The following is a 20,000-nucleotide window of genomic DNA, read 5'->3' on the forward strand; positions in this document are numbered from 1 at the left end:
TACCTCCTGTGTGTGTGTGTGTGTGTGTGTGTGTGTGTGTGTGTGTGTGTCCTTTCCTTCTTTTGATGAGCCGGGGAAAATATGCAGAGTAAAATAACGGCGCTGCAAGTTTTCACATTTCCCTCACTGGTAAAAAGTTAGGTGCAGGAGAGTAAGGCTGGGTGATGAGAGGAGCGTGTTTGGCCAGGGAGGGTAAAGTTAGGTCAGGCCAGGTCAAAGGAAGGAAGGAGGTGAGTGATACGGAGAGAGGGGGCGGGGGAAGTGAGAAATAAGTTAGAGCATCAGAAAAGAGAATAACTGAAGAAGGCTATAGTGTTTTTACTCATACTTGGCCTAAAATCGCCGTGTCTCCTTGACTGTTGCGTTAGAACAATAGATTAACACCAGATTATAATGCTTGTCACGAAGAAGTGCTATGGAAAGGATGTAGAGCCGTAGTAGTATCTTTTTCTGCCTTTGATCTACGTGAAACAAGCTGCAAAAGAAAGAAAACCTGGGCCAATTTAGAGAGAAACTAGTATATAGTTGGTTCTTAAGTGCAGTATTGTTTATTTAATTTTATTCTTAAGTCCTCCAGACGATGTTTCTCAGCTTACGAGTGTGTGTGTGTGTGTGTGTGTGTGTGTGTGTGTGTGTGTGTGTGTGTGTGTGTGTGTGTTTGAGTGAGAGAGAGAAAGAGCGTCAACGTCTCAGTGTTTATACAGTAGCTGTACAAGTGTGGGTGTGTGAAACTGGAAACTGAGCTCGAGAGAGAGAGAGAGAGAGAGAGAGAGAGAGAGAGAGAGAGAGAGAGAGAGAGAGAAAGGGGGGGAGGAGAGAATCGAAAATACATGTTTCGTCTTTCACATACAGTTTGTTTATTCAAGTACAGTATGTATGTATGAATTTATGTATGTATGTAGGAATTAATGTATTTATGTATATATGTATGTATGTATGTATGTATGTATGTATGTATGTAGACCCACTGGAAGCCCACTGGAAGCCCCCTCAACAATAGGCCTTAATAATAAACACCCACATCAACAGGACAATAGTCGGGGCGGCCACGGCAGGAAGGTTTCACATATATATAGCTCGTATTCTTGTCGGTGTGGCATGTCTACTTAGCACCCCTTCTGTAGAGATTTAGTTTTCATATTAAAGTATGTTATTCTCTTGCGTGTTGTCTAAGTGTCCTTTTATATCGATATAGAGTTTATACCTTTTCCACGGCGATTTATTTTCCACATTACAGCTTCTTATTCTCATGTGGGTTATTTACTCGTATTTCCCTTTTATAAACATAGATTTAAAAAAATAGAGGAATGTATTAACGATCCTGCCTCAGCCCATCGTCAGGTGGAAAAAAGGTCTGAATGATGATGATGATGATGATGATGATGATGATTTATGATCACACTCATCTCACCCATAACATACGGAAAGATGATGATGATGAGGACGATGAATAGATACGGGAATAAATCGGAAACGAAAAGGTGTTAGGGGACAGCAGACGAAAATAAGAGTCTCTGTGTGGTTCCCTTCTCATTCTCTGTCTCCGTCTCTGTCTCTGTGTCTGCGGGTTATCTGGACATGTATCGGACAGGAGCCATTGTTCGTCTCTGCTCAACCACAGTGCCACGCTCCGCCCTTCTCCCTCCCTTCTTCTCTCTCTCTCTATTTTCTTACTATTTCTCTTGTCTCGTTACTCTCTCTCTCTCTCTCTCTCTCTCTCTTTCTCTCATGCATCTGTCTGTCTATAATTCTTTGACGAGAGAGAGAGAGAGAGAGAGTTTGATGCCTGTGTGGGAAGGGAGTGTGTAGGTTTTTAAGTGTACGTGTACGTGGGTTGTGTGTGGGTGTTAAGTGTTTATGGGGAGAGGATGTGTGTGTGTGTGTGTGTGTGTGTGTGTGTGTGTGTGTGTGTGTGTGTGTGTGTGTGTGTGTGTGTGGGTGTGGTCTAGCGCTTCACTCGTAACCTGATCCACAGACTTGACAGCAGTAAGGAAAACTTTGTGTACTCCTGTTTACCTCTGAAACGCGAGATAAGAGACTGTCGCTGCTGGTGGCGTGGAGAGAGAGAGAGAGAGAGAGAGAGAGACCTTTTTAGCTCCTTCGCTACTACGATTTTATTCTTGTGAAAAAAATAATATAATCTGTTAAATATTACTTTACGTTGGAGAGGTAGAACTTACTGTCTTAAAATCGCCTTGAGTTTGCTGGAATCGAGTCTGTAAGATGTCCCTTGGTTGACGTTGTTCCACCATAGATGTTACTCATTGTGAAGGATATAATCTGACGTGAGCTGGACTGGAAAGAAATAATGTTCTCTGTTTGAAGGGACTTAAGAATTATATGCTACACCCATTTTGTAACTTTCATGATTGTATAATGAAATAAAAAAAAGAGCATCTGATTTTTTAAATGGAATGGTAGATAATGTAATAATAGAACACAATACGGAGGGGAGTAAGGTAGGGGAGCTGAACCCTCCTTCCTAACCCCCCCTGGAGCGGCGTGATTGTTTGCGTTGGTGTTGTTTGTTGTGTCGCCGTCAGAGTTTGTGTTGTTAGCGGCTCTGGCGGAGGGCTGGCGCTCGTTTGATGTGCCACCACCGCCGCGAGACCAGTGCCACGGGACAGGCAGGGGGTTAGGAGGGTCAGGGGTGGGGGGAGGAGGTCAGGGGTGGAGTGAGGGTGGGGTCAGGGGTGGGGTGAGGGTCGGAGACATGAGGGAGTAAATGGGGTCGTGGAAGGTTGCTTGAGCACTTGTTCGCCTACAGTTCTCAGCTATCACATAAAAACATAACACCTTCTATTGCCCCAGTTGGCAGAGAAGTGTCGGCGAACTTTTGCTCATGGCTGTACGTGAGGGGGCGGGGGTCAGGGCAGGTGCCAGAGGTCAGGGGGAATGGGTAAGGGTGGGTGGGAGTAGGGAACAGTTTGGGGATCCAGATTTCGCTACTTTTAATAGGTCTTTAACAAGATCCACCGACATGGCATAAAAACACTCCCTCTCAACCCGGCATACTAACCCTGAAAGAAGTAGCCCTAGCATGTATTCAGTATGGACGGTGGGTATTGTAGTCGAAATGGTGACATGTGAAGGTTTGCGGAGATATGTGGTTTGCATGGGAAGAAAGCTGTGCACTGGGGAACGGAACCTTTGCAAAGGAGAGAGAGAGAGAGAGAGAGAGAGAGAGACAGACAGACAGACAGACAGAGAAAGAGAGGAATGTGGGGAGGGAGAGAGAGAGAAGAGGATGGTATTGAAAGTTGCAGCAGTGGAGGTTGCATTGGGTTACAAGGAAAGCAACAGAGATTATCATTTGCAAGGAGGGCCGCTTCTCTCTCTCTCTCTCTCTCTCTCTCTCTCTCTCTCTCTCTCACACACACACACACACACACACACACACACACACACACACACACACACACACACACACACACACACACACACACACACACACACACACACACACACACACACACACACACACACTAACAAAACACATCGACCATAACCTTCACATAGACACAGCTCATGATAACACCACTGTACTGCCGTCGCTCTAACTTGGCCTAAAATTACCGTATCTCCATCATGCATGCTGAGCTGTAAGAAGAGATTAACACTAGTATATGATGCCAGTCACGAGAAGAGGCTATGGAAAGGATGTAGAGCCATAATACTGCCTTCGTCTGCCTTTGATTTGCATGAAATAATTTGCAGCAGTACTAAAATCTTGGCCAAGTTAGTGTAAAAGAATTATAATGTGGAATTCTGTAGTTTTCTTTCTAGGTTAGGTTAGGCTAGGTTTTGTTAGGTTAGGTTAGGATAGGTTCCCCCGAGGCTCCCTTCCCCTCGTGCCTAGGTAACTGTTTCAGCCCCTACTTCGTTTATTTCCTCATAGCCTTTCTTGCTAAATACTTAAGACTACGGGTGTATCTATATTCAACCCACAGTCCTTCTCCCCTCGCAACGAAATATTCACATTCTCTCATATTCTAACATTTTGGTGTGGGTAGCTTGCCAGTTTTCTCTTACTCCTATTTTATTTAAGGGTTGGGAGTCATGGAGAAATAGGGGAAGGTGTAGGTGATTTTTGACAGTGGAGAAATATGGGTGTAGGAGATTCTAGACAATGAGGAAATAGGGGAAGGTATAGGTGATTGGAGGCAGTCGAGAAATAGGGGTGAAGTTGATTCAAGGCAATGGAGAAATAAGGGAAGGTGTGGGTGATTCTAAGCAGCGAAGTAGTGGTGTAGGTGAGAAATAGGGGAAGGTTTAAGGGGTGTAAGTGAGAAATAGGATAAGGTTTAGGTGATTTTAGGTAGTGGAGAGATAAGGGAAAGTGCAGGTAACTCTGGACAGGTGAAGAAGGAGGTGCAGTGGTGTGGGACAAGAGCCTTAGGGAGACATGAAAGCTGCATTTAGCCCCCTCCCCTGCCTTACACTTTCCTTCACAGCCCCAACATGGTTCTGGCTAGCTTAGGTTAGGGTAGGTTAGGTTGGCTTAGGTTAGACTCGGTTAGGTTCGATTAGGTTAGGTAAGGTAAGGTAAGGTTGGGTTAGGTTAGGTTAGTTAGTAAAGTTAGATTAGGTTAGATTTCTGTTGTATATTCCTCACACCTACGCCTGTAATTATTCTCTTCATCCCTTCAGTACAATGACGTTCTTCAATTACCCCAGACCCAATGCTTCTGTTCATGTAAGAAAGGACCTCTAACAGCTAAGAGGCCAATTCTAAGCTGTATCTAATCTCTCCAGTTCGAAAAATCTCGCCTAAGATGCATAAAGGCGTCTGGATATAAAATAAAACTAAAGAATGGGCCAAGAATACAGGGTGGTCTGGGAATAGCGCACCACTAACAACTTTCCTGATGGTGTCTTATGTGTTAATGGCTCGGGCTGCTGGTGTGGGCGTGGGTGTAGATTTGGGGGTAGGATATGTATAAATAATGTAGGGTAGGCATAACGCTGGGTGAGCCGCTCCAGCAACACACGAGAAATGGTCGACGTAGTGGAAGAGCAGCGTTATATCTGGACCACCTTGTATAATAATAATAATAATAATAATAATAGTAATAATAATGTCAGAGTATCGAACGAGTTATAAGGAATGTGTTATGTTTCTCATGGTGAAAAGAACTGGATTCCACAGTGTGTTGGAGAGAGTAGTTCAGAGCCTCTTATATGAACCACAAAAGGTGAATGGCGCGTGATACCGTCAGAGGGAGAAAGAGAGAGAGAGAGAGAGCGCGCACACACACACACACACACACACACACACACACACACACACACACACACACACACACACACACACACACACACACACACACACACACACACACACACACACACACACACACACACACACACACACACACACACTACACAAAAGAAAAGCACACACTGCAAACAAAAGACCAGTGGGGTGGGGACTGAAGGCCTCCGAGTGTGTGTGTGTGTGTGTGTGTGTGTGTGTGTGTGTGTGTGTGTGTTTAGGGAGTGGACAGGCCCGCCATTTTGTGCCCAGTTCCTTCTACCTTACCTATTATAAAGTGGAAAGTTCTGCCATTTTGTGTCCTGATGCGTCTTCTCGACCTAATAGAGAGTGGACAGGTCGCCATTTTGTGACCAGAGCACCCAACTCGCCTACGGAATTAAAGTCATGTGTGGTATGGTTTTGTTGTGATATGTTGTGGTAGAAGATATGGTTGTTGTGGCAAAGGAGTGTGGTACTGTGGTTGTGTGTGTGTTTGGTGGTAAAGGTAGGCCTGCTGTTCATGGTGTAGATGGTTTGTGGTAGTGGTGTGGTGGTGTATGGTGATATTGTTGTGGTATGGTCGTTGCCGTGTGGTGGTGATGTGTGGCTTGTGCTGGCGGTCGCGGCGTGTGGTGGTGGAGGTGGTGTATGGTGGCGGTCGTGGTGTGTGGTGGTGGTCGTGGTGTGTAGTAGTGGTGTTTGGCGGCGGTTGTGGTATGTAGTGGTATTGGTGGCGGTCGTGGTGTGTAGTGGTGTTTGGTGGCGGCCGTGGTGGTGTTGTGGTGGTGTGTGGCGTCCGTCTGTGGCAGTGTGTGTGGCGGCAGTCGTGGAGTGGGAGAGGGGAGCAAAAACTCACGCTTCCCCCCTCCTCCATAATCCCAGACAAATTAGTGTTGTTTTTGCAGCACCAGTGGTATCCTGGCATTTTAACGAACCCGGAATTAACACACGAATGCTAAATGAAAGCCAGTTTCTTTTGTTAATTTTTTCAGTACGATGAGTCTTTCCTCAACTGAATAAAATCGTCTGGGATGTCTTTGTTGATAGTTCAGTACAAGATCTCTTCTCTAAACTGAATGAAATCGTCTGGGATGTCTTTGTTGATAGTTCAGTTCAAGATCTCTTCCCTAAACTGAGTGAAATCGTCTTCTGATAGGTAACTTTAACCCCTCCAGTCCGATAGCGTATTTTCCACTTAGTGCTTGCTGCCTGAAGACGATTTTGTTCAGCTGAGGGGACAGTATTCAAACTGGAGGGGTTGGAGACAGATTTCATTGATTCCTTGAGTACGAGATCTTTCCTTAGTTGAATACTCATAATTTTGTTTTCAGTTTACAAAAATAAACTGCAAAAAGACGTCACCAGACAAAAGAGTTTAATACGACGATAAAAACTGCGATGGAAATGGTTAATATAGATTTTTCTCAATCCTCTTCATTACGAGAGGGGTTTCCTGAGCTGAAGAAAATCGTCTGGAGACAGCAAGAAAAATATGGTGAAGTGCGTAATCGTGCTGAAAGAATTGAGACAGTCTGGCGTAAAATGAACACAAAATAAATTACCAAATAATCATGAATAAATAAAAATAAAGTGAATAATCGTACTGGAAGGGTTAATGAAGCCTGGATTAAAACAGCCTGGCGCAAAATGAATCCTCGTTATCTTTTCGGTAATCTCTGCTGGATTTTATTTTTCTCTTTTTCTTTTTCTTTTTTTTTCATGAAACTCTCGAAGCTGGAAATGATTATCCTTTCGTGATCATCCTTGAAAGTCTTTTGGGGAGTTTTTGCGAGGCTAATTCCTGTTTATTTATTTATTTATTTTTTTTTATACGAAGAGTCTATCCCGAGTTGTGTAAAAGAGTCTGGTTGTAGCGAGGGTTAGATATATATAACATAACATCACCAGCACCTCAGTATCATCAGTTTTAAACACAACAGAATCACCACAATAGCACCGCCATCACCACCACCACTACCATATCCAGCCACCACCGTCATTACCGCAGCATCACCACACTACCACCACCATCACCACACCACAACCACATCAACACATTACCGTCACCATCACCACACCATCACCAGCATCACCTCATTACCACCACCATCACCATACTGCTGTACTTTCACCATCACCACATAACCACCACCACACCATCACCAGCCTCAAAACACTTGCACCACCATCACCGCACCGTCGCCACTATCACCACATTGCCACCTCCACCAGCATCATACCACTGCCATCACAACACCAGCATCACCACACAACACCCACCATCACCACGCATCACCACACTTTCACCACTATCACCACACCACCATCACTGCCTGTATCACCATATTTTCACTGTATTAATCCTTGTTTTCAGAAAGACGGATCAACCATTATTGCCTTTTGGGATAATTGAGATTAATTTTACATATTAAGTTACGTATCATAGCAACCAGACCCTCGATTTATTGATGGGACTGGTATTAAATGGAAGGATATTTAGAGTACAAAAATATGGAATGTATCAGTTCATAAGTCTAATACAAAAGGAAATTCAGTGTTCGATGTTTGGTTGATTCGCCTCTGTATCTCTGACGGCCTCTCTGTTTATCCTTCACCATACTACTACTGTCACCACAACCACCACCACCACATACTACCACCACCACCACCACCACCACCTCCAACAACAACAACAGTAACAACAGCAGCAGCATCACTATCATCATCATCATCTTCTTCCTCAGTGATTCAGACACCATCAGTACCACTATCAGCGCCACGACTTTTCTATCCCCACCACACAGCCGCACCATAATACCACCACCTCCACAGCTTCACACATTCATCACCATACCACCACAAGCATCACACTTGCAACATCACCACAAAGTATCACACGTTCAACGCCACCACCACTGCTCCACACTTTGAGCATCACCACCCCTGCAGCACACATTCATCACCACCACCACTGCACCACACTTTCATCACCACATCACCACCACCACAAGCACCACACTTTCACCGCCACACCATAACACCACCGACAACATACCTCCACCACCACAAGCACCACACTCCTCCCCACCACAATGCCTCATCACCCACCCCACCCAGACCAGTCACAACCAGTCACCCCCCACCCCTTCAAGTACCCCCCCCCCCTCACCACTTCAAGTCCAGGTATTGGTGTGGGAAAAGCGAGTTACCTGGAGATGGAAGGGATTTTTCTCATGGCAGCTGAGGTCCCTGAGTCGTTTCCCTCACCCTCCAAAAAAAAAAAAAAAAAAAAAAAAAAAAAATTAAGCTCGGTTTCCTATCACCTCTTCTTCAGCGATTTATTTTGCGTATTACCCCTTAGCATTAGGGATTTATTTTGCGTATTGCACCTTAACATCAGTGATTTATTTTGCGTATTACATCTTAACATTAGCGATTTAGTTTGTGCACTACTCCTTAACATTAGGGATTTATTTTGCGTATAACACCTTAACATTAGCGATTTACTTTGCGTAGAACACCTTAACATTAGCGATTTATTTTGCATAGTACACCTTTAACATTCCATTGTATTCTTGACATCTCTTCCTTAGTGATTTATTTTGTATATTTCACCTTAATATTCATTTGTATGTTACTTGCATCATCTTTGTACGACATAGTTTGTCTAAATTATATAGATAGATAGATAGATAAATAAATAAATAGATAGATAGATAGGTATAGGTAGATAGATAGATAGATAGATTACTGGCCAGAGATTTGCATGGTGCTTATACACAAAAATTTAAAAGAAGACATATACGGTGTAACTAAATATTGAGGTTTAATATGCAGAATAAATCGGTAAGGAGGAGGTGTCACGAAATTCCAAATCCATTTAGAATACGATCCCTGAACAAATTAACCACCTTTCCCTTACAGCATTCAGAGTTAGGCAATAATATGATTAGGTACTTTGAAACTTTTTGACAATTTCCGACCAAGTTTGTGTGAGGAAAGTAATGTTCAAGTTTGATTTAGCGAAGTAATATGTCTGTCTGTCTGTCTCTGTCCGTCTGTGTGTCTGTTCTTACCTGTTAGTGTATTTGTGTCTGCCTGTCTAGGTGTCTGTCTGTCTGTATCGCCTGTTTTTTCTCTCTCTCTCTCTCTCTCTCTCTCCTTTAAATCACCCCATCTGCCCAAGTTTCCTCCTGCCCTCATCTCTTCTTCTTCCTCCTCTTCCTTCTCCTTTCCTCTGCCCGCCATCCTTCCATTCTTCTTACCTCCTTTCCTCGTCTCCACTTCGCTCCCTCTCTCTCTCATTCCTTCCACCATCTTTCTTTTCTCCGCTTCTCCATTCTCGTTCCCCCTTCCCTCTTCTTCACCCTTCCTCATTCTCTCCCTCCCCTTCCTCCCTCCCTCCCTTCTTACAGGGTGGGTGGGCAAGGAAGGGTAATCGTGGTGGGAGAGTTGCCATCCATTTCCCTTCTCTCCTTTTCCTTCCTTCCCTCAGTCCTTCCTTCATCCTTTCGTTCCTCCTTTCTCTTTCCTACATTCCTTCTAGTTTTTCCGTCTTTCACCCTTATCCTGTCATGCTTTACTTCACTTCCTGTAGTTTGCGTGCTTTCCATCCTTCTACCTTCCCTCCATCTTCCATCACTTCGTCCTTCCTTCCTTCCTTCCATCATCTCTCCTTCTTTATCTTGTCTGGTGGGTGGGGCAAGGACAGAGAGAGAGAGAGGGAGGTAAGTATGTATGTTTGAACGTATATATATATGTAATGTAGGTAGGTAGGTAGGTGAGTTGGTAGGTAAGTGAACATGAAAGCAGGTAGCCTAGGTATACAAAAAGCCGAGGACGTAGGTAGGTAGGTAGGTAAGTGGGTAGCGTGGTGATTTTGCAGGCAGGTAGGTAAGAAGGTAGATGAGTATGCAGGCAGGTAGGTGGGTAGGTATGCAGATTGGTAGGTATGTAGGTAGGATGGGAAGGCAAGATAGGTAGGCAGATAGGTTGGTAGGTAGTTGGGTAGGTATGTGTATAAATGAGGAGGTTACGAGTAAATGATGATGACGATGATGATGATGATGAGGAGGAGGAGGAGGAGGAGGTGGAGGTGGAGGAAGAGGAGGATATGATGAAGAACAGGATGATGATATTGATAATTAGGAGAAGGAAAGGATGATGGATAGAGGAGGCGAGGATATAATGATGGTGATGATGATAATGATGTAAACGAGTAGGAATTTTGGCGAAGATTTCATTCCACATTACAGTCAGTGATGAGAGGAGAGGAGACTGGAAGTAGTGGCAATGCGTAGCGATAAGGAAACATGGCGGTCCGTTTTGGCCGCGACTTCTCTTGCAAAAAAAACTCTGGGATTAGTCACCTTGCACTATTTTTCAGCCGAGAGAAATATTATCGGTCAGAGAATTAAGAAGTTTAGATAGTTTAGGGGCAAATACAAAAATCCCTTGAGCTGCAGAGAGCCACGTTTATCTATAGCGACTCTGGCACTGTCTCCCCCATTCTGTATTTCCTTCCTCCTGTGACCATCATTTTTATAGCCAGTGTGTCCAGGCATCGCAAATGGATAGATCTTGACTCTGGTTCCCTCGTTTTTTTCATGGTGAGGGCAGCTTGTTTGCAGGATTTCAGGCTTTGGTTCTTTTTTCTCTCGCATACTTGTCAGAAGATGAAGAAGTGATTTTTCTTTTTCGGCAAAGAGAAATCCCATAGCAGCCAGAGTACACTTAGTTCAGTCATAAGAGATCCTGTAGCAGTAAGAGAGTTGTAAAGTGACTGACCAGGTAAACTTTCATTCTACCAGGTAAACACACTCTCTCGGGTAATCTCACTCTATCAGGTAAACTCCCTCTACCGGGTAAACTCACTGTCAGGTAAACTCTCACTCTGCCGGGTGAATTCACTCTGTTAGGTAAACTCTTACTCTATTAGGTAAACTCACTCTATCAGGTGAACTCACTCTATCAGGCAAACTCACTCTACCAGGCAAACTCTCACTTTATCAGGTAAACTCTCACTCTGAAGCCCAGGTAAGTAGCCTTCCTAGCCCCGACTCCCACACCTCGCATTTTCATAAAGCACAACCCTCTCCCTCCAGCTCCCACGCCCCATTGTGCTCTGCCGGGAAATTCGAGCATTTTTTTGTGCTTTTCCTCCGCCGTCGACGTCCATGCTGAATGTCCGTGTCCGTGATGTGTTGACAGGCGGTGGTTCCCTGCATCTGTCACTCCTCCGCAACCGTAACAGCTCTCCACACTTCAAAAATCACGCCGTCTGCAAGTTTCCACCTTCAAGAATCACAAAAATATCGCTAAATTTATCGTTTTAGGACTCCTTTGGGCATCTGTCACTCCCGCATTGTAACAGCTCACGATTTTAACATCCCGACTTCAAAAAGGCTTCTTAGACTTCAAAAATTCTGCCGACTGCAAATTCCCAACTTCAGAATCACAAAAATTTCCATCGGCATTAATCTTTCAGGTCTGTTCTGGGCATTTGTTATTCCACTCGAACTCTCCAAACTTCAAAAATCACGCCGACCCCAGTATCCCGACTTCAAAATCCGACAAAAGCATCCCGACACCACAATCCACAAAAATTTATCCGCAGACTTTAACCTTAGAGGACAGTTCTAGGTGTCTGTCACTCCTCCCGGCTCGTAACAGCTCTCTCGACTTCTCCCGACTTCAAAAATCGGGACTGCAAAACTCTCAAATATATCCCCATCCTCGTGCTTTGAGATCCTACTAAATCAGAACTCCCAACTCCAAAATCCTCAAATATCCATCGACTTGTAGCCCTTTGAAGGACGACCTTACCTTGACTCCAAAGATCCACATAGATCCTGCTACTCAACTCTCGGAGGACGACCATCATGCTCCTTCAAACTCCAAAATCCTATAAATACTCCAAGCCTTGATGTACAGCTATAATTATCAGCCTTCCCAACTCCGGTATCTTCAATTATCGTTCTTCCTAAGCCCTTGTAAAGCCCGAAAGCCACTCCTAAGCCGGATTAAGTCAAAGCAAAGATTAATTGTTCTTATTTCTCCAGATTAGAGTCCCGTAAGTCGTTTCGCTGGGCACTGTCTTCTTAGATCTAATTTTTAAGCTCTCCTATTTCTAATTCTAGATGTTTTGTACCCCATGTATGGAAGAGAAAAAGAGTTATGATGATGATGATGACGGCTACGGATCCTCTCGAACGTTAAAGAGCTTCCTAAAACCACCCCTTCCTCCCTTCCTTAACCCCATAGAGCCCTCCAGCCCTCCATACATCCATACATGCATACAGGGGCGACCATCCATACAGCACTCGTCAGCAAGCCCGTTTTTGTTCAGTTTACCCCTGCTGGTTGGCTGGTTGGCTGGCTGGGCGGTTGTGTGCGTCCTTCGTCCGTCCTTCTTTCCTTCTTCCTTCCTTATTTTTGTTCATTCCGTTTTTCCATCTTTTCCTTCCCCCCTTCATGTCTTGCTTCATTTTCTTCATTCCTTCCTTTTCCTTTCTTCCTCTCATTCTCTCCTTCCTTCCATCTCTTCCCAACTTTCTTCCTTCCATTCTTTCTTTCCCTCCTTCCTCCTTCTCCTACCTTGTCTTCCTTTCTTCCTTCCTTTCGTTCTTTTCTTCTTTCCTTCCGGCTTCTCCTTCCTTCTTTTTCCTTACTGATGTTCCTGTTCGTCTGTCGGTATTGGGAAAAATTGTCACACTTAGTTCTTTTCTATACTTTTGTTTCCTCCTTCCTTCCTTGTGGTCAATTATTCCCCTCTTTCTCGTTGCATCATCCCTCATCTGTATGTCCTTCTCTTCCTTCCTTCCTTCTTTCCTTCATTCAGGCGGCCATATATCGTACATCCAGGCTTCTTCCTTCCTTCCTTCACGTATTGTATTTACTCAGTCGTTTAGCCTCCTTCCTTCCTTTCTTTCTTTTCTTCCCTTTCCTTCATCCTTCCCGTTCTTTTCCTTCTCTACCCTTCCTTCACACATCTGATTCATGCATCCCTCCTTCCTTCTGTATTTCCGTGTTCTTTGCCAGGGAAAATACTATCATATTTTATTCTTTCCTTTGCATTTCCTCCCTTCTTCCTTCTGTCCTTCATACACTTTTCATTACTTCCTTCTTTCCTTCCTTTTATCCGCACCTTTTATTTATACCTTCCTTCCTTTCTTCCCTCCTTCCATTGTTCGTTGCTAGGGAAGATTTTATCACGCTTGGTTCCCCTTCGTTTTCCTTCCTTCCTTTCTTCTTTCCTTCCTTCTCTCCTCCCTTCCTTGCATGTCTCCCTCTTTCCTTCCTTCCATCTTTACTTCCCTACTTCCTTCTTCCATTCCTTCCTTCTTTCCTTCCTTCCTGCCTTCCATAGTGATTCGTCTTTGCAGATTCAGTCATACTTGGTTTCATTTCCTCATTGTCTTTTCTTCCTTCCTTCCTTCCTTCCTTCCTTCCTTCCTTCCTTCCTGCCTTCCTTCCTTCCTTCCTCCTGTACTCGTCGGTCGTTGCTGGGGAAGATTATATCACGCCTGGCCCTTTTTCTCCTCATCCCTCCTTCAGTCCTTTCATTCATCTCACTGACCTTCCATCATAGCTCCACACTCTTTATTCACGTCCTTCCTTCCTTCCTTCCTTCCTTCTTTCGTTCCTTTGCATCTGCTATTCATATTCTGTCTGTCTGTCTGTCCCCCCCCCTCTCTCTCTCTCTCTCATAGATAGATAGATAGATAGACATGTAGATAGATAGATAAATAGGCAGATATATACAGACAACTAACTTAAATACAGTACCTCAGTAAGTAGGTAAATATACACAGATAGACAGATTTATAAATATACAATAAGTCGGGTTTTTTTATATTTTTTTTTTTTACGAGTTCCATCAGCCTTGCAGGGAATATATAAAATAATAAACGAAAAAAATATATATTTTCGAGTCTATAGATTATTTTGTCGCGTTTCAAGGTGATGTATCTATGGGGGAACTTCATTTTTTTCCCCTCAACCAGAAATATATGGGGGGGAAAAGGCACATCCAAAAATATATTGCAAATTGTCGAAAATGAATGTGTGATTGTGAGAGGGTCTGGCGCGAAAGGGTGGGGTGGAAAGGGGGTGGCAAGGGAGAAAGGAGGGTTGGACAGGGAGGGAGAGCTGTAGGGAGGGAGAGTGGGGGGGGAACTGGGAGAGGGGGAGGGAATGGGAATTGAGGGGAAGGGAGAGGGAAGGGGAAATTGAGGGGAGGGAGAGGGAGGAGAACACGAGTTGATGAGAGAGAGGTTTAGGAGGGGGGAGTGGATAGATTGGTGGGTGGGTGGGAATTATGGAAAGGGAGACAGTGAGGGGCTGGATGAGGGGTTGAGAGGAAGGGGACGGGAAGGGAGGGGAAAGGGGGAATGAGGCAGCAAATGGATGGGTTAAAGTAGGGGGATGGAATGAGTTGGTGAGATATTTAGAGGAGGGAGGTTGAGGATGGAGAGGGGGTTAGGTGGAAGGAGGAAGATGGGGTGGGTGGTAAAGGTAGAGGGGGTGGATGAAAAGTTCAGAGAGAGAGAGAATGAGAGAAGGGGGGTTGCAGGTGCCAGTGTGATTCCGTCCCCCCCCCCAGGCCCCCCCTCACCCCACGCCCAACCTCGCTCACTAAGCCCGTAATTACCAGCTCCGTGTGGGGGGCGTTGGAGAGAGAGAGAGAGAGAGAGAGAGAGAGAGAGCTTACCTACAGATTGCAGCTAGGGGAGAATTTTACTATCGTGAGGGGACGGGTGTGTGTTTATTCTCTCTCTCTCTCTCTCTCTCTCTCTCTCTCTCTCTCTCAGTTTTATTTAGTGTTGTTAGATACGTTTACAGTTTTAGTTTTTTCATGTTTTTCTTTTTACTTGTTGCACAAAGTTTCGATTCATTTTATAGTACAGGATGCCAAGTTTCCGTTCAGTTCAGTAAGTTATAATCGGAACTGCACACGTATCTTTATGAACAAACTCTGACAGGTTCTTTAGCGGTGAGTGATGGAGTGTCCGCATTGTTTTATGAACGAATGGAGTCTCGATTCATCATCCCGAAACCCTAGACAATAACAGAACGTAGAGAGGTCAGTAGAGTTTTTGATTAAATGAATGAACAGTGAGAGAGAAAAAAAAAAAAAAACTAGCATCAGGCGTAGAGGACAGTTTTGGATTATGGCTCTTGCTTCATTATTTCGAAACCCCGAACGTATAAAGAATCTTGGCAAATGAATCATCAGTAATCAAAGGGATTCGACTGTGTCCTACATGCTTCGAAGCCCCAGATGCAAAAAAAACACAGGTTACAGCAAGTTCAATTTTAAATCAGTGAGCAGAGTTTGATATCCACATTCGGCGTCAGTTATCTGTTTGCAGTGTCTTGAAACTGTGTCAGATCCATGAGCAAGTGGGGCTGGAGTATCGCTGATCCCCTTGCATCCGGTGACGTATTTTTGCACTTTGTTCTTGGTATCTACAGACCTTTTGAAGTGGAAAGGTCAGGTGTCTCCTTCGTTAAACCTTTCACTAAGCTTATTCCCGAGTTGAATATAATAGTAAAAATGTAGCACAGAAAGAAGTCGCCATGTTCAAGGGGTCAATCAGTTCGAAACCTCGGAGTTGTAAAAGCACATTCGAGCCGCGACTGTACGTTTGAATCAATGAGCGGAGTTTGATAGGTAGTAAAGCGGTGGCGGACGGCGATATCCGCATTGTTTTATGGCGGAAACCCACATTGTCGTCACGGTCATTTACCCGTATAATGGACGCTGAGGTTAACGAGGGGACGTGAGGCGGGGGAGGGGAAAGGGGAGGAGGGGAAGGGGACGGGAGATGAGAGAACGTGAGAGGGGATGGGGGAAAGGTAGAAGGAGGGAGGTGAGGGAAGGGAGGAGGATAGGGAGAGGATAAATGGGGGTAGGGATGGGGAGGGAGGAGAGAGGAAGAGAATAGATGAGAAAAGGAACGGGGATGGAGAAGGAGAGTGATGGGGGAGATGGGGGGAAGAAAGGACGAAAAGGAGAGGGAAGATGGGAGATGGGGGGAAGAAAGGACGAAAAGGAGAGGGAAGATGGGAGATGGGGGGAAGAAAGGACGAAAAGGAGAGGGAAGATGGGAGATGGGGGAAGGGATGTGAGGAAAAGGGAGAGGAAGAGAGAGAGGTGGGGGGGGAGATAGGAGACGGGGGAAGGGAGAAGGAAAGAGAGAGAGCTTTGAGGAGAGGAGTGGAGGCTGATGGGGGAATGATGGGAAACTGTGGAGGGTGGAGGACAGGGATTTGTAGGGGGGGGGGAGGAGGGAGTTGAGGGAGAAAGAACGAATGCTGAAGAGGGGGGAGGGAACTGAGGGTGGATGCTGGTAGGAGAGGGAGGGGAAGGGAGAGTAAAGGAAAGAGTGGAGGGAAATTATTGTGGACGTGAAAAGAGGGAGGATAGGAGAGGGGAAAGGGAGAGGGAGGGGAGAATATGAGAAGGGGGGAGTGAATGGCAGGGGATGAAAGACTAAGGGAGATTTTAAGAGAGGGATTGTAATAGCAGACACAGTGGTAGGGGACTGGATGCCAAAAGGATGATGGAAGGTGAAATTGTGTCGGGGGAAGGTGTGTGAGTGGGGTAGGAGGTGTGTCTGGGGGGAGATATATGTGTGTGTGGTGGGGTAGAGTGTGTGTGTGTGTGTGTGTGTGTGTGTGTGTGTGTGTGTGTGTGTGTGTGTGTGTATGTGTGTGTGAAGGCAAAAATTCAGCACATAACCCCCTCTCACCACACTACATCGCACCACTGATAAACCCAACCACATGACGCTGGCTCCTGGATGGTCTGCGGTGGGGGCCCATTGTCTTACGGGTTGGCCCCTTCTGTTTGTGGCCCCACGTCTTGTTGTGTCACTAATGAAGGAGTTTGTCGGGACTTATTAATGCTGTGTTTGAGCGTCGTCGTTGTCGTCGTCAGCATCATAAGGATATTTCATCATTCTTAGTTTTATCCTGGAACTCATCATCATCATCATCATCATCATCATCATCATCATCCTAACCCCTCCGTAGCACCACACACACACACACACACACACACACACACACACACACACACACACACACACACACACACACACACACACACACACACACACACACACACACACACACACACACACACAGGTGAATGCAGGTCTTAGGGTATAATGACGTCATATAGATGCAGGATTCACCACTGACGTCAGAGTGAAGGAAAGCGTAGGACTTGGATTGTACGTCACGCTCCTAGTGACGGGGGCGTTGCTGGGTGAAGGTGACGTCAGAGAGAGAGAGAGAGAGAGAATGAGGGGTGGAGGCCAAATAACTTTCTTTACGAGGGCGCTGTGGTAGTGGTGAGGAGGCCGGCTAGGACATAACCTAACCCTGTATCACACCACAACATGCTAGGTTAATTTACCTTTATTTAGTCTAACCTAACATAACCTAGCCTTCCCTACCTTACCCTACCCTGCCATACCCTACCCTACCCTACCCTACCCTACCCTACCCTACCCTACCCTAACATAGCCTATAATATATTTTGATGGTCATGCACACTAACCCAACTTAACATAGTTTAATATAACATAGCCTATCTTCTCCTCTCCTGATTTATTATGTATTGTCCTAACATAACAAAGCCGGGTATAACACAAGAACACACTGATATTTTAACTGTTCAGCTCTAATTTAACCTAGCTTACTGCGTCTCCTCCCGTGTAAACCTAACCTAACCTCACCTAACCTAACCTAGCCCGTCCTAACCTAACCCAACCCAGCGTGACCTCACCTCGTCTCACCTAACATAATCCTACCTCTTCAAATAACTCACTTAATAACTCCACGTTTTAGCTTTCTCTACTAAGCGCTTATTTTCAGTTATTATCCCATCCTAGGAAGCATATTTCGTTATCAGCTAATTGCGTTATCGGATAATGAGGGCGATTAGCTTAATTATTGTTATTAAGCAAGGAAGTATTAGGAGAGTGATGAAAATGAAGGTGAGGTTGATTTGATGTGGGGGTACGAGAGAGAGAGAGAGAGAGAGAGAGAGAGAGAGAACCAGCCAAGACAGGTGTGGGATAGTATGTGTATGAGAGTGAAAACCAAGTGAAAAAGAGAGAAAACAGAGTGTGAGATAGCTTTAAAACAGGGCGGGGCACAAAGAGAAGGGCCTGGGCGAGATTCCAGCGGTTTCTGATGAAGGATAAAGCTTCGAAGTACATGAGGGAGGGTGGTGTGGATTGGCAGGGGGGAGGGGAGATGAGGCCTGATAGAGGGACTTCGAGAGATATTTTAGTCTCGACCACCCTCGATGAACTGTGGGATTAGGCGTCTGGCGATAGATAAGAAGAGATAGACGGGTGGTGACAGGAAAGGAGAGAGAGACGTCTGGCGATAGATCAGAAGAGGTAGAGAGATAAGATAGATGAGAGATAGAGGTATGGCGATAGATCAGAAGAGATAGATAGATAGATACATTACTTTCTTTTCGCTTTGACTTGTCCTAAAATTGCCATCTCTCGATCTTGAATGCTGAGATGTAACATTAGATTAACAGCAGAATATGATGCTAGTCAAGAAGAAGTGCTGTGTAAAGGAGAGGTGAGCCGTAGCATTGTCTTCTACCATTGAGCTACGCGACATAAGCTGCAAAAGGACGAAAATCTGAGCCAAGTTAAGGTGAAAAAACTATAGCAGTGGTTGAGTATATTAAACAATAGGGGAGGGGAGTTCTGTGAGATCCTTAATTTGATGATGGCTGTTGCAGGGAAAAGTTTAGGGAATTAAGTTGTAGCTGTGTGTTTACTGCTGTTTATAGTCCACAAGGCCACGCAGACACGCCATGAAAATACCCCCGCTAATACCAGCCTCACACCACCTCTGATATCCCTGGTGTATCACGGTATAAGAAGGTGGAATTGATGTGCAAATAGTGATAAAAACACCCCCGCTAATACCAGCCTCACACCACCTCTGATATCCCTGGTGTATCACGGTATAAGATGGTGGAATTAGTGCATGAATTGTAATAGAAGCATCTCCACTAATACCAGCCTCACACCACCTCTGATATCCCTGGTGTATGATAGGAAAGATGATGGAGAAATAGCCAAAGGTGTGACTCTAGAGGGGTATCTGGGACCTGGTAGAGTTAGAGCCAAGATTGTGAGTCTAGAAGGATATTTAAGACATCCCGTTTGGTAGGGACTTGAAACCTAGAAAAAGGACTTCGTAGAGCAAGCCTAGAGTGGGGAAAAAAAAAGAGCAGTTCTGATCTTAATTACAGCTTTTCAGAAATGTACATATGCAAACTCCCTCCTGGAAAAATAAAGAAAAAAGAAAAAGAAAATAAACTCGTCTTTTACGTGTTAAGATTTTTTTTAATAGTCCCATGTAATTCCTTTTGTGAGATTAGGCTGCCTTAGTTCGGAGTAAAGTAAGTTCCTTTTTAGTTATATTTATACTTATTTTTATTTGTCGGTTCCAGACGATTTTATTTTGCTTATTATAGACCTGAGATACTGATGAAGTTTATGAAGGCGTTGTTTAACCCTTCCAGTTCCAAAAAATATCCACCAAGATGAGGAAAACCGTCTGAAATTACCTCGACCAAAATAAATATATGATGTATGTATGAATGATTAATTGAATGAACGGATAGATAGATAGATAGACAGATAAATAGATAGATAGAGAGAGAGAAATAAATGAATGATATATGTATGAATGA

The 20,000-nt window shown here is 44.7% G+C and overlaps 1 protein-coding gene across 1 annotated transcript in view; it reads left to right on the top strand.

Moving 5' to 3' along the window:
* The window catches only part of LOC145413769 (uncharacterized), a 181,653-nt gene that overhangs the window by 125,262 nt on the left and 36,391 nt on the right, over nucleotides 1-20,000 (top strand). The window lies entirely within an intron of this gene.

This window comes from Coenobita brevimanus, chromosome 97 (genome assembly GCF_032717465.1).
Source record: "Coenobita brevimanus isolate Jiangsu-jjx chromosome 97, ASM3271746v2, whole genome shotgun sequence".
Taxonomy (NCBI): domain Eukaryota; kingdom Metazoa; phylum Arthropoda; class Malacostraca; order Decapoda; family Coenobitidae; genus Coenobita; species Coenobita brevimanus.